Here is a 19122-nt window from a genome sequence, read left to right as displayed (position 1 = left end):
GACCAAGGGGATACCCTCTGCTGGCCTCCATTGGCAATGTCTACACGTGGTGCTGAAAGACCCCAGCTTAGCAGCAGTAACGCCATTTTGCAAGGCTGTACTTAAGATGACTGGTTCAGGGAAAGGTTAGAACACTGAGTACACAGCGGCTGCCAAGCAAGATATGTTTGGTTGAAGGCTTGGCAACAGGACGACTTCGGTTGAGCACCTGACAATGAAAAAAAAGCCCCAGGAGAGGTCCCACACCCTGGTGGGGGGCCGAGTCAGTCGTTATGTTCCAAGAAGGTAGCTAAGAAACTTGCCCCCGGGCTGAACCCTTGGGGGGCCGAGTCAGCCGTTATGTTTCTGGAAGGTAGCTAGGAAACTTGCCCCCGGGCTAAACCCTTGCCATATTAGAATCCACCAATTATATCCCTGTAACCATGCATCTGCTTCTGTATGCTTGCTTCTGCTCCCCAAAATCCTATAAAAGCCCATCCTTGGTTCCGTGGGGCGCGCCAGTCCCCCGAGTGACTGAAGCGCCCACAGGTGCCTGTGCCTGTGTATCCCGACAATAAACCAAATCCTCTTGCTGATTGCATCCTGTGGTGTCTCGGTCTGGTCTTTGGAGTTAGAGGGTCTCCATCCCGAGGGAAAGTTCTCCCTGAGAGCTTTTCAGTGCACATACATACATGCCAGAAAACACTCATGCACATAAAATAGACAAAACATGAAAGTCCATAAGTGTCACTTGCTCTGTTTTTTATAACATGTCCATTAGATGTAATGCATCTTTCTAGGGTTTGTTTGTTTGTTTGTTTGAGACTGGGCCTCACACAGTGGCTCAGGCTACCCTTGAACTCATGAGAATCCTCCTCTCGAGTTCTGAGATGACAGGGTGTGAGCTGCCATGCTTGGAGTGCTGGCTGGTTCTGTGTCAACTTTACACAGCTTGTTAGGGTTAGGATCTGAGTGTGCATCATCTGGAAAGATGGATCCTCAACTGAGGAAATGCCCTAACTGAGCTGACCCCTGGGAGAGCCTGTGGGGCAGTTCCTTGATGGATGGTTGGTATGGAAGGGCCCAGCCCACTGTGGGAGGCTCCCCTGGGCTGGTGGTTCTGAGTGGTGTGAGAAAGCAGGCTGAGCAGTCCACAGACAGCACGCTAGCATGCAGCATCCTCCATGGCCTGTGTTCAGCTCCTATCTCCAGGTTCCCACCTTGAGTTCAAGCTCTGACTTCCCTCCGATGGACCGTGCTGTGGAACTGTAAGCTGATGCAAACCCTCTCCTCGCCAAGCTGTGTTTGGCCATGCTGTCTGCCCAGCGATAGAAACCCTAACTAATGGCTAAGACATTACAGCTCAGTGTCTCTGCTCCGCTAAGGATCCAGCTCATGTGCTCCAGCAGAGGTGTGCATCTGTGCTGCAAGGGGCTGAGTCTGTAACGGGAGTCACTGGTCATGCTAGCAGCAAGCACAGGTCAATGCCAGTGGATGGGCAACAGCAGGTCTCTGGGCAAAAGTGGTCTGAGGGTGTGATAGCTGTGGTGCCACACAGAGGCTACCTGGCTGACAGCTTTGTCTGAGATGGTTGTCATGCTCTGACACAAATGTGTCAGATAGGACTACAGGTAAAAGAGTGGCTTTCCTACTGGGTACAGGTTTACATCTCACCGAGGCTTCCACCTTCAAGACACCAGTAGGGTCCATATGATAAACTCATTTACACTCCTAGATGTAGGGTCAGTGACTATCAATTTTCTATAGCTGGAATGCTCCCCTATGTCATTTCATCATCACATTGGCATCTCTCAGTGCCAAGATTTCCTGTAGGGAGACACTGTCTCTAGTTTTGGTTTGTACCTTCTATATATTTTCTGTTTTCATGCTTTCTATATTTCTTTACTATCTGTCTGTCTATCTGTCTATCTAGCCTATCTATCTATCATCTATCTATCTATCTATCTATCTATCTATCTATCTATCTATCTATCTACCTATCTATCTATCTATCTATCTATCTATCTATCTATCTACCCATCATCTATCATTCTATCTATCTTAGTTTTTTGGGACAAGGTCTCTCTGTATTGGTTCTTCCAGAACTTGCTATGTATACTGGGGTCCCTGTGAGCCTCAAAAGGAACAGGAAGACTAGATTCATCAAACTTCTTTGGTCTGGTGCCAGGAAGTTCCCCACAAGAATATTTAAACACAGTACAATTTGGGCGAAAGTTTCCAGGCAACAACCATCACTCCAATTCTAGGTGCACAATAAAGCTTACAGCATGATTACAAAGAAACTCCTTTGCAAAGCACATGTGGCCTTGAGGGTGAGTTCTATAGCTTAAGGGCCTAGGATCTGGTGTGGTCTAGAGATCAGCGGGCTGTAAAACACATGTGACTTCTCCCCTAAGGTGGCTTTTATTAGCTGGGAGGGAGAGATCAGGATACATGTTCTGTTGAATTTGAGGGTGGCCTGGCTCTACAGATAGCAAAGTTCACTGGGTCATTAACATCCTTGTGTGTGGAAAACAAGCGTTGGTTTCCTCCACTCAGGAGATATCTCTCACAAGTAACATTTCTGGTTTCGCCCATGTTTATCTGTGAGCAGGAAACCTTGTGCCATCCACATGAAGTCCACGCTGGCCTCAAATTCAGAGATGAAGTCCGTGGTGCTAGAATTAAAGGGCATATGTCATTATGTCTGGCTTCAGTTCAAAATTTTTAATGAAAAATTCATGTGTGTGCATGGGTGATTTGCTAGCATGCCTGCCTCTGTACCATGTGTGTACCTGGTATTCACAGAAGCCGGAAGCGAGCACAAGATCCCCCAAACCTCGAGTTACAGACGATTGTGAGCCATCATGTGGGACTGGGAAGTGAACCCCGAGTCCTCTGGGAGCAGCCAGTACTCTTAACTGTGGAACCCCCCACCATCTCCTTTGTCTTCCCAACCTGTCCCCATTCAACTTTCATTGATTTTTGTTGGTGTACCAGTGAGTTTAATCAGGGTTACTTAAAGGATCCCATGCACCTTGCCAGTGACAGCACCAAAGAATAAAATGTCCCCCCTCTGGGGGAGGGGGAGGGGAGGGAATGGGGGCTTATGGACAGGAAACCAGGAAGGGGAATAAGCTTTGACATGTAAGTAAAGAAATATATAATGCAAAATTTAAAAAAAAAAGCCCCCCTCCACAAGCAACCATTAACTGCCCACAGCTCCTCAGAGAGGGGTGGGGCCTTGTGAGCCTCTGCCCCTAAAGATAATCTTTCTTTTTACTTTTTTTTTTTCTGAGTGATTTGATCTCCTTCTGTAGCCCAAGCTGCCTTGGAACTCACTGTGTAGCCCAGGCTGGCTTGGAACTCTGGGAAGTCCTTCTGACTAAGCCTCCTGAGTCTCCTGAGTGCTGGGCTTCCCGTGAGCCACCATGTCTAGCTTGCTTCTAACTGTGTCGTTTGGAATGTTTCTTTGCTCATTTCTTCAAGGGAAGAGCGATCCTTCTGGGAGGTGGTCTCTGTCTGGTGAGTTACATTCCTAGAATGGTCTGGGTGTTTTGCTCCCGTTTAACATGCCGTATTAATCCTCTGTGGTGAGTAATTTTCATCTTGGTATGCAGTTTGTATCACACATGTGTTAGTATTAAACGTGAAATAGAAAGTTGACCTGTATGTGGCCCTGATTTGGAAGGGCTTTTGTCTGAGCTATCTCGTGTGAGCTAGACAGTTTTGATGACAATGTGTCACGCGTGGTTTGGCAGCTGGCTTACACACTCATGAGTGAGATGGGGATGTTCTGGGGGCATTACCAGTCTGTTAACGGAGCATCCTTTTCTCCTCCTCTCTCCTCCTCTCTCTCCTTTTTCTCTCTCTTCTTGCTCCCACCCCCATCCTCCTCCTTTGAGACAAGGTCTTTTCTTGGTCCAGCTGGTCTCTCAGACTCGTTATTGACCTCCTGATTCTCCCGCCTCCACCTCCCCAGTGCTGGATTTCAGATGTAAGTCACTTTCACTAATGATGCCTCCATTAACTCACCTGTTGCTAACATCCAAAGAAAGGCTTTTGCCTGCTTATCCATCGGCGTCAGCAATGCCCCACTTTCTGGTGTTTTTAATTGCCTGACCCAGAGTTATCCATTTTAGGTTATCTCTTTAACAGACATGCACTGTGTGGATATGTGCACACAGGGTATTGGAGCACATGGTGGGGGGCACATTCATGTGCAGTGCACTCGTGTGGGTATGTACAAGGGTGATGCAGCTCATGACAAATGACCCATGGCCATCCAGCTTTTTGGAGAGCCAACCTCCAGTCTTCGTGTATGCAAGAGCATGGCAAACACCCATGAGCCATCTCCCCTTAGCTCTTGACCCTTTCCTGTCCTGAGGAGTGAGTGCTACTTGGGGGGTTAGCTGTGAGACCCAGTCGCTTGTGCTTTAGAATTGGTGTTTCTGCTCATTTTAAAGATGCCGAGGACTACAATATCGGTGCATCCCTGTCCCGCAGGTGTCAAAGCCACTCGGCACCCGATGCCCGTTTCTAGACGACATAACCTCTGTCTAAGAGTTTTGCAGTTCATCCTTGACGTGTCCTCTGCCTTATGGTTACAGTCTGTTGCTGTTTTCTAGTTTTGGCTGGTCACACCACAAAGAGCTTCTCTGGGAATCATTAAAATCCCACATGTGCCCAGGACGTCCATTGCACTGTTATGTTGCATGGGAACAAATGTTTCCAAAGCATGGGAGGGAATGTTCTGAAACATTTTCAGTGCTGTTTGTCCTTGAGATTGTCCTGATCGATTTGTAGCAGCCTTTTTTCCTTTCAACCGGTTTTATAAAAGATGTATTCATTTTATGTGAGCACACTGTCACTCTCTTCAGACACCAGAAGAGGGCATCAGATCCCATTACAGATGGTTGTGAGCCACCATGTGGTTGCTGGGACTTGAACTCAGGACCTCTGGAAGAGCAGTCAGTGCTCTCAACCACTGAGTCATCTCTCTAGCCCTGCAGCAGTCTTTTAAACAATATTTCATGTAGTCCTTCTCTTGGCACCCCACAAATTAAGGGGCTTACATCATTAGAATTCTTTAAATTTAATGTTATGTTTTCTGGACAGCTGCTGCTCTCTCTCTCTCTCTCTCTCTCTCTCTCTCTCTCTCTCTCTCTCCACAAAATTTTGCTAATTCAAGCCCTTCTTGAATTCACTAAGCATCTCAGGCTAGCCTTCAACTCATAATAATCCTCCTGCCTCCAATGCCTGAGTGCCAAAATTGCAGGTGTGCACCACTAGGGCTGGCTATAGCCTTCCTTACCTAAGAAATCCTGGGTGGTGCTGAGGCTTGCTACTCTTTCTATCTGTCCTGCATTTGTCAACCAATTCCTTAAGTGATGAGGCTCTGCACAGAGAGGGTGGGGAGCCTTCCTTGCTCTCTGACCTCAGGACCGTGCCTCCAGGCAGCACCACAGACCGTCTCACCAGGGTCAGATCACACTACAGTGTGAGCCAGGATTCGGGTAACAGCTGCAAGCTTTGAGACTGTGTTTGTGACTTTGGTACGGTTTCCGTCTTTATCTCTATCACCAAATGGTTTATTTTACTTGAGGAAAAACAAAAAAGCAAACCGAAACTTTGTGTGTTGCCAATTATTTTTGCCAGCAGCTTGTTTACCGTCAGTTTCCTTCTTGGACGGATGGAGTCCCGCTGGCCACAACTGGATTGATGTGTTTATGTTTCTCCACAATGTCAAAGTTTATCACAAACAATAAATTCACAAGCTACGTCTATTTTGGTGGCTCTGATTCACCGAGTACTGCAGATTTCACTTGGTATTCATGTTTTTTTGGCAATCACTGGGTCTTCTGCCCCGAATTGCTCATATTATCTCTCAGGCCACATGTTCTACTTCACAATAATGTGTGTGTGTGTGTGTGTGTGTGTGTGTGTGTGTGTGTGTACACATACCTGCCAATGATATATATAGCATATATAACATATAACACACACACACACACACACACACACACACACACACACACACACACGTTATTGAATCGCTTAGACAGGGCTACAGGAGTGGTGGAAGGGCTCAAGGGTTCCCTGGTAAAGACAAGATCAGAGTCCCAACAGGTCACAACATTGACATAACTGTGTTCACAGACCTGGTGTGGCACCAGCCTGCCAAACACCAAAACAGGTTCCGGGAAGGGAGTTGGGTCCAGATGAAGTCAAGTGGGCCACATCTCATGCTCTTGTGCTGCACACCTGACAGCCTGATGATGGTCGGCAGGCAGTTGTCCCCAGTGTGACATCGTGTGATGGCTGACCTTGGCCGTCCACTTGATTGCTTCTAGAATGAACTAAAACCCAAGCATCTGGGAACACCCGTGAGGGGTTTTCTTCATTGCATCATTTGCAACGAGACTCTCTACCCCGAATCCGGGCCACACCTTCTGGGCAGCACACATAAAAGGATGTGGAAGAAGTAAGGTTTTGCTTTTGTCGCTTGCTTTCGTTCTTGCTGGCAGGCTCATCTATGCTGTTGCTGATGCACTCCTTCACTGGTGTTAGAATCTACCTAACACCAGTTAGATCCTACATTCAGGATCCAATGTAGACTGAAGACCAACAGCTCTCCAGGAATCCCCTGGGACTCCTCCACTAGACTGAGACTTCTCGGATATCCAACTCTCATAGACTAAACAGCTGTTTGACCTATCCATTGGGAGGTAGCCATTGTTTGACTACCTGGACTACAGCCACATCCTGTAGGTCACTCATTAGAGTGATTAAATCTCTACACTAAAATATCTACATTAGACTCATTGACTCTCCATCTACTACACACTCAAACACACACAGACATATCTACACCTCATGCACAGATACACACAGACACACCCACACACAGATACACACACAGACACACCCACACACAGATACACACACAGACACACCCCACACACAGATACACACAGACACACCCACACACAGATACACACACATACACACCCCACACACAGATACACACACATACACATCCCGCACACAGATACACACAGAGACATACCCCTCAGAGACACACACAGACACGCAGACACACATACACACTTATTATTCTATTAATTAGTTTTGTTCCTTTGGAGAAGCCCGACTAATATGCTTGTCTTCATTCTCTATATCTCATGTGAGGGTAATTACATCATTCTTTGATCTGTTGGTTTTGAGATGTTTGTGGTGGGCCTGGGCTATCTGGAGTGGTTTGATACACCTATGTGTCTATGTGTCCCTGATTTAATTTGGTAAGTTCACAAGGGGCAATATTTTATTTGCTTAAATAAGTTACTCAGCACCTCATGATGAGCACTGGACAGATAGTAGGTAGGGCTAGCACACATGCACGCGGAAATTGGAGGACAACTTGTCGTAGCTCGCTCCTTCTGCTGTGTAGGTCCCAGACACTGAGTCAGTCCTTGGGTTTGGCAGCAAACACCTTTAGCTGCTGAGCCATCCTGCTGACCCAGAAGATGGCTGTTCATTGGCACAAGTAAGATGCAGACTCCTTCTGCCTCAGCATTGGTGCCCCAAATGGAGAAAACTGCTGGTTAAAAGATGGGGTCACTCGGGACAAAGCCCTGCAGGTGACCTCTCTGTGTGACATGGGATATGTTAGAGCTTGTACAGTTTGAAACACTCATTTTCTCTCTTTTTCACTATTCCTTCATATCTTCTTCCCTCCCTCCTCATTCTTCCCTCCCTCCCTCTTCTTTCCTCCCCTACCCCCTTTATTTCTTCTGTTTTTATGTCTACCTCTTTCTGTCTCTTTCTTCTTTCCCCTTTCCTTCTGATATCTCTTCCCAATGATGGCTGATGGTTAGGAGGAAAGTATCCTGTTGAAACAGAACCTTCATCATGCCACCCTCCCTTTTTTGGAGGTACCTTACTAAGGAAGAGCTGGCTGTGGGTCCCTGGCCTTTCCTGTAAATGTCTCTGACAGGACCACTCAGATGTGCTGTGCCCCACTGTCTCCTACAGGGACCCAGGCCACCTCCGAGGTACCATGACTAAGTCTCCCTTTTGTAGTGCTCCACTCATCCCTGCTTCTTCCTAGATATGGGTTTCACATTGACCTTGTAGTTCCGTGGAGTTAACACTAACCTCCCCTCCCACACTGAATCTGTGAATTTCCCCACCTGTCCCTGAATGAGGTGCTGGGGAAAGGCCCAGGTTCAGAGCCTGTCTCTGAAAACCCAAACCTTTGGCTTTGAAGACGTCACTTCTCTACACAGATCTCACTTCTGCATTTGTCTATGAGGGTAAGGCTGGCTGTCTTTGGGGATCGAGGGCTTTCTGGTTTCAGAGAAGAGTGGGATTTCCTTTATTCAGTATTTCTGTGAGAAATGTTCACCTAACACCGGGCATGCTGACTTTGCACATCTTATGGCTAATTCTGTTCCCCACCAAGGAGCCTAGGAGGCAACTTCTCAGGTCAAGAATCTTCTGGATGTATATTTCAAACTCTCCAAGAGTCCACCTCACCTTAGCACTCCTGACAAGGAGGATCTGACAAAAGAAAGGACCTTGTTCAGAGACAGGAAGACACAAGGTAGTAGTGGTTGTGGACAGCTCAAATCACAGATATTGAGGTAGAGCATGTGCTTCAGGCTAGCCTGGATTTACATGATGAGACCTAGCCTCAAAACATCAAAAACAAATCAAGAGAGCAAGAATGAGAGTGTAGGGGGAAGGAGGAGGAGACGGTCTAGGAGTTAGAGATTGACATCAATGCCCAGGGAGCAGGTATTCAGAAGTGAACAGAATGATCACTGTAGTGGTTTGAATAGGAGTGGACCCCACGGCTCATGTATTTGAATGCTTGGCCCATAGGGAGTGGCACTATTAGGAGGTGTGACCTTGTTGGAGTAGGTGTTGCTTGTTGAAGGAAGTGTGTCACTGTGGGGCAGGCTTTGAGGTCTTACATGCTCAAGCTACCCCCAGTGTGACACATAGTCTCCTTCTGCTGCCTTTAGATCAAGATGTAGAACTCTTGGCTCCTCCAGCACCTTGCTTCTCACCATGATGATAGGGACTAAACCTCTGAGTTATAAGCCAGCCCCAATTAAATGATTTCCTTTATAAGAGTTGCAATGGTCCTAGTGTCTCTTCACAGCAATAAAACCCTAACTAAAACAGTGACCAAACCACTGAGGTTAAAATCATGAATCAAACATGAGCTTCAGGATTCTCATAATCTGTTTTGATATAATCCACGATATGTTAATCTCTCGTGTCCTTAGTTTTTGTTGTTGCTGTTGTTGTTGTATTTTTCAAATTGAGAAAAGCATGGGGTTGGGGATTTAGCTCAGTGGTAGAGCGCTTGCCTAGGAAGCGCAAGGCCCTGGGTTCAGTCCCCAGCTCCGGGGGGGGGGGGGGGGGGGAGCTAAAGTCACTGGAGAGTGGGGAACCTCAATTGAGGAAACGCCTCCATCAGACTGGTCTATGGACAGGTCTGAGGGGCATTTTCTTAAGCGATGATTGATATGGGAGGGTTCGGCCCACTGTGGGTGGTGCCGACCCTATGTAGGTGGTTTAAGAGAGCAGACTGAGCAAGCCATGAAGACAAAGCCAGTAAGCACTGTTCCTCCATGGCTTCTACATTAGTTCCTGTTTCCACATTCATGCCTCAAGTTCCTCTCCTAACTTCCTCCAGTGATGGAGTATAACCTGAAAGTTGTAAGCTGAGATAAATCTTTCCCTCGCTGCAAGTTACTTTTAGTCATGGTGTTTTATCATAGCAACAGAAACACCAAGACACTAAGTCAGACTTTATTATATGTGCCATATTGAAAATATATCTCAGGCTGGAAAGATGGTTCAATGGTTAAGAGCACTGGCTGCTCTTCCAAAGGTCATGAGTTCAACTCCCAGCAACTACATAGTGGCTCACACCATCTGTAATGAGATCCTATGCCCTCGTCTGGTGTGTCAAGGACAGCAGCGTACTCATATAAATGAAATAAATACATAAGTAAATACATAAATAAATAAATAAATAAATAAATAAATAAATAAATAAATAGAAAATATATCTCCCATGGTCAGATGAAAATGCTATAAAGAATCCCAGTATTTGGGGGTGGATGCATAGAAACAGGAGGAGCAGAAGTTTAAGGTCATCCTTGGCCACAGTGGGTATCACCATCCTTGGTTACTGAAGACTCTTGTCTTAAAAGCCAAAATCACTTTAGCGCCTTTCAAAGTTATACTGTTGGGCTGGAGAGATGGCTCAGTGGTTAAGAGCACCGACTGCTCTTCCAGAGGTCCTGAGTTCAAATCCCAGCAACCACATGGTGGCTCACAACCATCTGTAACGATATCTGATGCCCTCTTCTGGTGTGTCTGAAGGCAGCTACAGTGTACTCATATATAATAATAAAAAAAAAAAAACAAAAACAAAGTTATACTGTTCAAGTGATTTTAAGATTAAATAAAAAAAAAACAAAAAACAAAAACTGTTTGGGTCTATTTATTTTTATCTAGAACTTTTCTTTAGTGAATGTACTGACTGGTTTTGTGTGTCAATGACACAAGCTAAAGTTACCACAGAAAAATAAGCCTCAGTTGTGGAAATGCCTTCATGAGACCCAGCTGTAAGGCATTTTCTCAACTAGTGGTCAAGGGGGGAGGACCCAGCCCATTGTGATTGGTGCTGTCCCTGGGCTGGTGGTCTTGGGTTCTATAAGAGAGCAAGCTGAGCAAGCCAGGGGAAGCAAGCCAGTAAGTAACATCCCTCCATGGCCTCTGCATTATCTCCTGCTTCCTGACCTGCTTGAGTTCCAGCCCTGACTTCCTTTGGTGATGAACAGCAATGTGGAAGTGTGAGCTGAATAAACCCTTTCCTCCCCAACTTGCTTCTTGGTCATGATGTTTGTGCAGGAATAGAAGCCCTGACTAAGACAGTGAATGATTCATAAGACAGTTTCTGTGCATTGTTTTGGGTTACTGACTAGGATGAAAATGGATCAAAAAAGGTCAAAGCATGATGATGATGTAGGCCTATAAATTCCATCCCTGGGAGGAGGAAGCCAGCGGATCAGGATCTCAAAGTAATCCTCAGTTATACAGTGAATTCTGGGTCAGCCTGGGCTACATTAAACCCTCAACAAAACAAAAGTCAAGGAAGGCCTTACTGCAGGAAGGGCCCAAGGAAGTGAAGGTATGTATTTTGACATAAAAAGAGGGTTCAATTTCTTATTTGAGATTTTCTGGGTTCTCAGCCATCAGGAATGAAGATCTTTTCGTCTTCCATGCCTCTACAAGCTTTTGTCTTTTGTCTCAGTTTTACCCAGGCTCTTGAGATGCACCCTTTTGGGGCTTAGCCTTCTTACCATGAGAACTTGTCCCTAGAGCTCTCCCTCTGAACATTGATTAGTTGTCCTGTTATGACAAACTAAGTGATTTGTGTGAATGCCACCTCTTTCTGGTGCTATGACACCACCTGGCTTGGTCATTTCCACAGAAGATTGATACTCATAAATATTTCTTATAAGTATGGAGTACAAAAGGAAGATCATTTGGCCCCAGGGTATAGGTCTACAGCTCGAGGGACGGCAAATGAAGTTATCCTATGGGTATTTTAAATCTCTCTTCTCTCCACTGGAAAGCCTGGTGTGACTAGTTTCTGCATGTAGGTGAGTGAAGGTTAAGATGAGTTGACATTTGTGCAAAGCACATGGAGCCATTTCTACCTGGTGGTCAGTGTTGGTAAGGTCCACCTCTTCTCTCTAACCCATTTAATCCTGCCCCTGCAGGATCTGATATGGCTGTGGGATAGACAATGTGATATGGTTCCTGCCCCTGGAGCAGAGCCAGCAGGGCGTGGGTCTTTTCAAGTGCTGACAGTTGCTGTAGGAATAACGCATAATGTACATATTTTACTTTATTTTCCTCCTTTGGGGAATGTCTCCCTGCCAAGATTAATGATTCCAGGATAATCAGAAACAGCACAATTCCAGGAGGCGAGGGTTTGTCTGATATTCCTCAGCAAAATTGTAAATGCTATGACCTTCAGGACAGCCTTAAGGTTGTGGGAAAGAACTCTAAAAACATGAGTTCAAGAATATATAAACAAGATTTCTCAACAATGCAAAATATAAGAATGCAATATGAAGTGTATGAGGGATTCATAGACCTAAAAAAACAAAACAAACAAACAAACAAATAAAAAACCCGAGGCAGCTACACTAGTGAAAGGGAAAGGAATAGTTAAAAAATAAGGCTCATGGTACAAGCAATAAAGGAGCACCAGGAAGTGAGGAAATGGTGATCTCAGGGCAGGCTCCCACCCAGATTAGCTTATTGTTTGTGTTTATAAGGGCAAGCAGATTTCTGAGTTCAAGGCTATCCTTAGACAGAGCAAGTTTAGGTCTAGGCCTGGTGGTACGCACCTTTGAGACAGAGCCATGCAAATCCCTGAGTACAAGGTCTGTCTACACAGCAAGTTCCAGGACACCCATGCTTAGGAAGTGAAGGAATTGGAAAATAGAAAGCTAACTTTCTTACATAAAAATAGCCTGTGTGTCTGGATTTAGCAACCACGAGTGCTGTGCCCAATGAACCATATAGGACTCGCTATGTTAAAAAATGTACTTGCTGTGTTTTTCTAAGAATCAAGTGACTAAGGTCATAAAAAGTTAATTTGTGGGATAATCAAGAAGGAACCTGAGGTAAATGATTAAATTGATATGCAATTCCTAAGAAAGTAGCTTACACAAATAAAAGACAGCTTTAGTCTGCCAGAGTTTAGCTACCTAGAAAGTCATCTTGAGCATGCTATAGAGTTGTCAGCTCTCACCGCATCATTGACTTTGAGTCATTCTTCCACTGCGTCCAAACACCCCTTCCTCAGGACCCTCTCCCAAGCTGATGCTGGTCCTTGGCATGCCACATCAAATCTGCGTATGAAGCAAAGAAGTCTGTGAAGGGCTAAACAATTCATCAGAAGCAATGTCCCTCAAGATTCAAACCCTCCCCTCATCATTATGACACAGGGTGTTGTAGGGTAAAACAATGTATGTCATTCTGCATTGAAGCTATGATGTCATTCTGCATTGAAGCTATGATGTCATTCTGTAGTGAGGCTATGATGTCATTCTGCAGTGAAGCTATTAAGCTGAGGAAGAAAACAGCCACTTCTGGAAGACCCTGACTCTGAGATCCTCTAGGCCTCGCCTTCCACAGGCTTGACCAAGCAGTAAGAGCTGCAGGAAGTCACAAGGAGACAAGACAGGATGCCTGGAAGAGTCTCAGACCATCCAAGCTACCTGGATGAAACTCAGACGGATTGGGCTTCTTCAAGGACCCACAACCACCTGTTGCACAACCTCCACGTGTTGGACGTTGTGAGGTGTTCCCTATGCTCTGGTGGGCTTTGGCGATGCAGTTGTCTGTGAGTCATTTCTGCTCTTGTAACGGACCCCTCACTTGTATGCTTATAAATAACCCCAGTAAACCCACTGGCTCACCACGATCAGTGGTGACCTTAATTTCGGTCTGCTGTTGAGGTGACGTGTTTGGGTACGTCTCCCCAGGAACAGTGTCACACGGAAAATCTGGCAACTAACGGACAAGGCATTTACTCAGTGGAACAGCTAGTTTAACTTTTGAGAACTTGATATTTTCCTCAGAGAGTTAAAAATAAGTCTAGCAGACCCACAGTATTAGCTCGCATTTTACCGACACAAGTTTAAATCTAAACAGAGCACGGGTTTCGTATGCCCTTGGCTCTATAAACTGAGCAAAACCACAACACAAACGTGAACAAAAACTTTAGCATCAAATTAAAAAAAATTCAAATCAGCATAAAATCAAGGAACAGACTAAACTTGTCACATTGTGTTTCACAGTAGCCGTATGAAGTTTTGAGTTACCATTTTTTCTGTATTATATTTTAATTTTATTTTTAAAAACAATGTATAAAGCATTAATATCATTTATGAACTGCTTTCCTAGTGTTTTGGCCTTTACTTATCCCAAACTTCCCTCCTTGCTGTGGAATTGCTTATCTGCCATATGGCTAAACCCCATCCCATCCCACCTTCAGGTGACAGATGTCCTCTCTTCCTCCTTTTCTTCACCTGGGTAGCTGTTGAGATTTGCAGGTTTTTCTCTTGTGGTTTGAATAAGATACCCCCTACCCTCCTGCAGGCACCTATGTTTGAATGCTTAGTCACCGACACTGGGAATTGGAACTCTGTTAGGTTAGAATGTTAGAACAGTAGTGGCCTTGTTGGAGGAAGTGTGTCACTGGGGTGGGCTTTTAGGGTTCAAAGCCCATGTCAGGCCTAGAGTGTTACTGTTCTAGACCCATGCAAGCAACCATGCTCCTCACCATGACATAACTCTCTCTAACTCTCTGAAACTGTAAGCAAGCCCCAAACTAAATGCTTTCTTTTTTTAAGACTTGCCTCGGTCATGGTATCTCTTTACAGCAACAGAACAGTGACTATAAAAAAACCCGTCCTGGATTTTTTTTGTCTGTTTGTTTTTTTAAACTCTAATAAAGTTGTCTTCGAGTTTCCTTTTGAGTTCATTCTTAAATTATTTTTATTAATGAGACTAAGAGCCCAGGACTGGACTTGGACTTCCCTAGTAACATGGGGTAACTCCTTGGGGACTCTCTCATTCCTGTAGAACTATCGTTGTTTTCTCCAACAGTTTTTATGTAGTGTCGGGGGAGGGGAAGAAGGGAGCTCATGTGTGGAGTCAGAGAACTCCGTAGAGCCAGTTCTCAATGAGTTCTAGAGATTGAACTCAGGCTTAGTAGTAAGCAAACTTACTCATTGGGCCATCTGGCCATCCCCTGTTTTCTTGTTTTGTTTTTGTTTTTTGTTTTTTGTTTTTTTCCTTTTCTTTTTTTTCGGAGCTGGGGACCGAACCCAGGGCCTTGTGCTTGCTAGGCAAGCGTTCTACCACTGAGCTAAATCCCCAACCCCCATCCCCTGTTTTCTTATTTTGAGACAGGGTCCTTAGCTACATAGATGGGGCTAGTTTTGGTTTTGAGGCAATCTCCCACCTCTGCCTCTTGAATGCTGGGATTATAGATGTGTATCACCATGTCTGCTCCTCAAAAACAAAGGGAGCAGGGATGCATTGGCTGGTGAGTGGACATAAAAATTCAACATATATAAATATGCATGGAGGGCTGGAGAGATGGTTCAGTGGTTAAGAGCACTGACTGCTCTTCCAGAGGTCCTGAGTTCAATTCCCAGCAACCACAAGGTGACTCATAACCATCTGTAATGGGATCTGATGCTCTCTTCTGCTGTGTCTGAAGACAGTTACAGTGTACTTATATGTAATAAATAAATAAATCTTTAAAACAAACAAACAAAAACAAGCAGGGTGTAATGGAGCCCCCTTGTAATTCTAAATACTTGGGAGGTGTAGGCAAGAGGTCAGGGTCAGCCAGAGCTATGTATCAAGTTCAAAGCCAATCAGAGTAAGCAACACATTCTCAAACAAACTAAAAAGTTTTGGTAGAGAGGACCTGGAGAGGCAAACCATGATCAGAATAGTGAATGAAAATATTATTTTAATAAAAACAGAGCAACAGCAAGGAAATCTTATCCTGGCTAATTAACAGAGGGGTCTCAATTGTGGTAGGGAGAAGTGGAAATTAATGCACCCGGCAGGTGCCTCAGCTTACTGTTTTAACCCAGGTTACTAATGAGCTCCTGTGAGTACATTGGCAAGACAATGCTAGGATTGACCTCCAGCAAAGGACCCATTGTAATGGCTGGGTTAGATAAAGGGTTAGATAAATAGTCAGGGTTAAGATAAAGCACCAAGTCTGAGAGCAAGCTGCTGAGGAAAGGGTGTCTTTGGCTTACACTTCCTCAGTGCTGAAGGAAGTCAGGGCAGGAACTTAAGCAGAGCTGGAACCTAGAGGCAAGGGCTGATGCAGAAGCCATGGAGGGGTGCTGCTTACTGGCTTGCTTCCCAAAGCCTGCTCAACCGGCTTTCTCATAGAACCCAGGACCACCAGCACAGGGGTGGCCCCACCCACAATGGGCTGGCCTTGCCCCCATCAGTCACCAATTAAGAAAATACCCTACAGCTGGATCTTTGGAGACTTTTTCTTAATTGAAGTTTCCTCTTCTCAAGATGACGTTAGCTTTGTCAAACTGGCAAAAACAAAACAACAAAACAAAACAAAAACTAGCATGGGCTCCTCATTCCTGAGCTTTTACGTGGGGCCTATGATTCCATTCTGCTGCTGCTTTACTCCACTGGGGTTTCCCAAGTTCTGCAGCAGTTCTTGGTGAGTACGTTGGCAGTATGCACACCTCAGGAGTCTAGCCTTGTGTTTGTGTGTTTGTTCCCTTTCCTTTGTCAAATGACCTTCAACAATGTGTGCAGTCTCCGCGACATCAAGTTACAGCTCGGCTGTAGTAAAGTTCAAAGTTTCTTAGTCTGTAAATTATGTTCAAAAGCTGGAGAGATGGCTCAGTGTTAAAGAACACTTGTTGCTGTTGTAGAATGAATGTTAAGTGTTACAACTCTGACAGGAATAGTGTTGCTAGTGTTACAGCTCCCTCCAGGGTCCCGGGGGATGCAAGTGTTACAACTCTGTTCTGGCTGAACCCAACAAGAACCCAGGAAGGTGGCTGCCTCGGCTTGGGGGGAGAAGCAGCAGAGAAGGAAGCCGAAAACAGGGTTAACACAGCGTTTCTTGGGGCGGAGTTTGGGCTTTTTACTCTGAATGGCTGGCGAGCGGGTGGGGGTGGGGGCTGAGGGGGGCGGGGAGGGGACGAGGAGAGCAGGGAGCTGGGTCTGGCCAACCATAGGGAATGAGTGTTCTGTGGGCGGAACCTGACTTTTTGGCATTCGGAAGTCCTCCGGGGAGGGGCCTGGCTACTTGTGAGCCTCTAGGGGCTTATACATAGGACCTGAGTTCTGTTCCCACGCCCACAAGGTGGCCCAAACCATCTTGAATTCCAGATCTAGGGGATCCAAATAGTTTTTTTGAACTCCTGGAACACCAAGGCACATACGTTGCGCGCGCGCGAACACACACACACACACACACACACACACACACACCTGTATGCAAAACACCCACACTTATAAAACAAACAAAAACTTTAAAACTCTCATAAAAAAAAAAAACAAACAACTATGTCCAATGGTGAGTATTTTAGCAAAAGCAAATACCCTTTTTTTTTCTGGGGGTAAAACAGATTCAACTGAACCTGAGGGTGGAGCAAACCAGATGAGGGCAGATGTGCTTGTTGGTTATAGAGATACAAACTCCACCACAGTTGTTTTCAGCTCCTTTTTAAATGATTACAGGAGAAGATCGCAATGGCTCTGTATAACTGTCAGAGGACACCCAAGGCTCGAAGACCACAAGCAAGCTATGCTCTAGAAGCCTCTTGGCCAGCTTTTCACCCCAGAGCTCAGGGCTGAGAGACCTAGCCTCCTAGTAACCATCCATGGCAGTCCTTAGCCTGTAGCCTGTGGCCCTTTCTCCCGTCTTTCTTCCCTGAGACACACGCGGTGGAGGAAGACCTTCCAGGTTTCCAGGTGTCTGGCTGTAAGCCAGTGTCCATGAAACCATTCCTCATTATATAGGATCCCGGTCCCCGACCCCATCACCAGTAACCCTTTCAGTTCCTCCGCGACCTCCATCACCACGTGCAGGTCAGAAGACACAGGCGGCTGTGACTTTTTTTTTTTTGCTGGTTTCAGGCTTTTTTCTGCTTGAGTGGAGATGAAACAACATCACTCCTCCCACAGAAGGGAAAGGGGTGCAGGTAGGGGTAAAGTGAGGGACACCCGATGCATCACACGTGCATCCGGCCGGACGCTGTGTCGGGGCCGGGGGCGGGGACCGGCTAGACTCCCACTCCGTGGTCCGAGCTCGCCACTCGCCCGCGCCCTAGGCCGCCGCGCGCTGCCCAGAGGAGGCGCCGGCAGGGGCCGGAGGCGCGCACCCCGCCCGGCACACCCAGGCGGAGCAGCGACCCGGTCTCCTGCAGCGCAGGGCGCCGCCCGCGTGCGTGGTCCTGTCCCCATCGCGGCCGACCGCACACGCCGGGCCTGGTTCTGCAGATCAGGTGGGTTCCACCGGGCGTCTGACACCGAAGCCAGGAGCCAAGCGCGTGGGGAGGAGGTGTGGGTGAGCGGGAGCGCCGCTGCTCCGGCCCAGCCCTACTACGGTTCTTGCTTTTGTCTCGGTCACTTGATCATTTCCTCTGTATCCACATCTGAACTCCAGGCTCTGTCCCACCCTGAGGTGTCGGCTGCATCTGTTCAGCCTTCCAGACCAGGGCCTGCTGGTCTGCTTAAGGGGGTCGCCCGCCCTTTTCCCTCCGTCTCTGAGAAGCAGAACTGGGTAGGGCAGGGCAGGGCAGGGGAGAGAGCAAGCAAGGCATGGCTGGCAGGGGAGGGGAGGGCAGGGCAGGTCTCGGGACCACCAGTACTCACCAGTGAGTCTTAGAAAAGGAGTAGGTGTCTTTTCCTGCTGTAGGACAGGACAGGGCGGGATGGCACTTCTTCCGGACGAGATGGGAAAGGAGTACAGCAGGTAGAGGTAAAGTGAGAGACACCCGAATTTGAGAGACAGACAGACTTTTAACAGTGAAGGAAGGACCAAGCCAAAATCAAGCCTAGGCAAAGTCTCAGGCGCTAACTTTGCTGTGTTGGGTGATGAGAGGAAATCTCGTAACAACTTTTCCAACGACCTGTTCCCACTGCAAAGAGGCACCATCCAGCATTTGAAGATGGCAGGGGAACCGCTCAACAGAACACACACACACACACACACACACACACACACACACACACGTTTTATTATTTTAAACTTATTTTATGTTAGCATGCAAAGTGCTGCGTTTCATTATAACGTTTTCATACATATGCGATTGCACAAACTCTTGAGAATCATCCAAGAAACAGCGAAGCGGGAAATAATGTCAGGGCTGGGGGGCGCAGAGGAAGGAGAACAGAGAGACTGAGAGACTGCAGTCTTTCTTGCTGCAGGGGGGCCAGGACTAAGCTAAGAGGGCGGGGATGTCAGCGCCACTAGCCCCTCCCCCAGGAAGGACCCGGGACCCAGGGACTCTTATTTTTGGGGTTTTG

General features: G+C 46.5%; 1 protein-coding gene and 1 long non-coding RNA gene across 11 annotated transcripts in view; one reads left to right on the top strand and one right to left on the bottom strand.

Moving 5' to 3' along the window:
• The window catches only part of LOC120101530 (uncharacterized), a 31433-nt gene extending 12393 nt beyond the window's left edge, over positions 1–19040 (bottom strand). The window contains exons 1-2 of one of the 2 annotated variants that reach the window (XR_015684268.1): positions 18469–19040; positions 12833–12932 (exon numbers count right to left, since the gene is read on the bottom strand). This is a non-coding gene — a long non-coding RNA (uncharacterized LOC120101530). The remainder of the gene's footprint in view (positions 1–12832; positions 12933–18468) is intronic. The other variant, XR_015684267.1, reaches the window with a different exon arrangement.
• The window catches only part of Ggta1 (glycoprotein alpha-galactosyltransferase 1), a 78099-nt gene continuing 76884 nt past the window's right edge, over positions 17908–19122 (top strand). For all 9 annotated transcript variants that reach the window (NR_199191.1, XM_087648610.1, NM_001437133.1 and 6 more), the window contains 1 exon segment: positions 17908–18098. The gene's annotated coding sequence lies outside the window, so the exon portion shown is untranslated.

The sequence above is a fragment of the Rattus norvegicus genome, chromosome 3 (genome assembly GCF_021556685.1).
Source record: "Rattus norvegicus strain SHRSP/BbbUtx chromosome 3, alternate assembly SHRSP_T2T, whole genome shotgun sequence".
Classification (NCBI taxonomy): Eukaryota; Metazoa; Chordata; class Mammalia; order Rodentia; family Muridae; genus Rattus; species Rattus norvegicus.
This window is presented reverse-complemented; position numbering and strand designations above follow the sequence as displayed.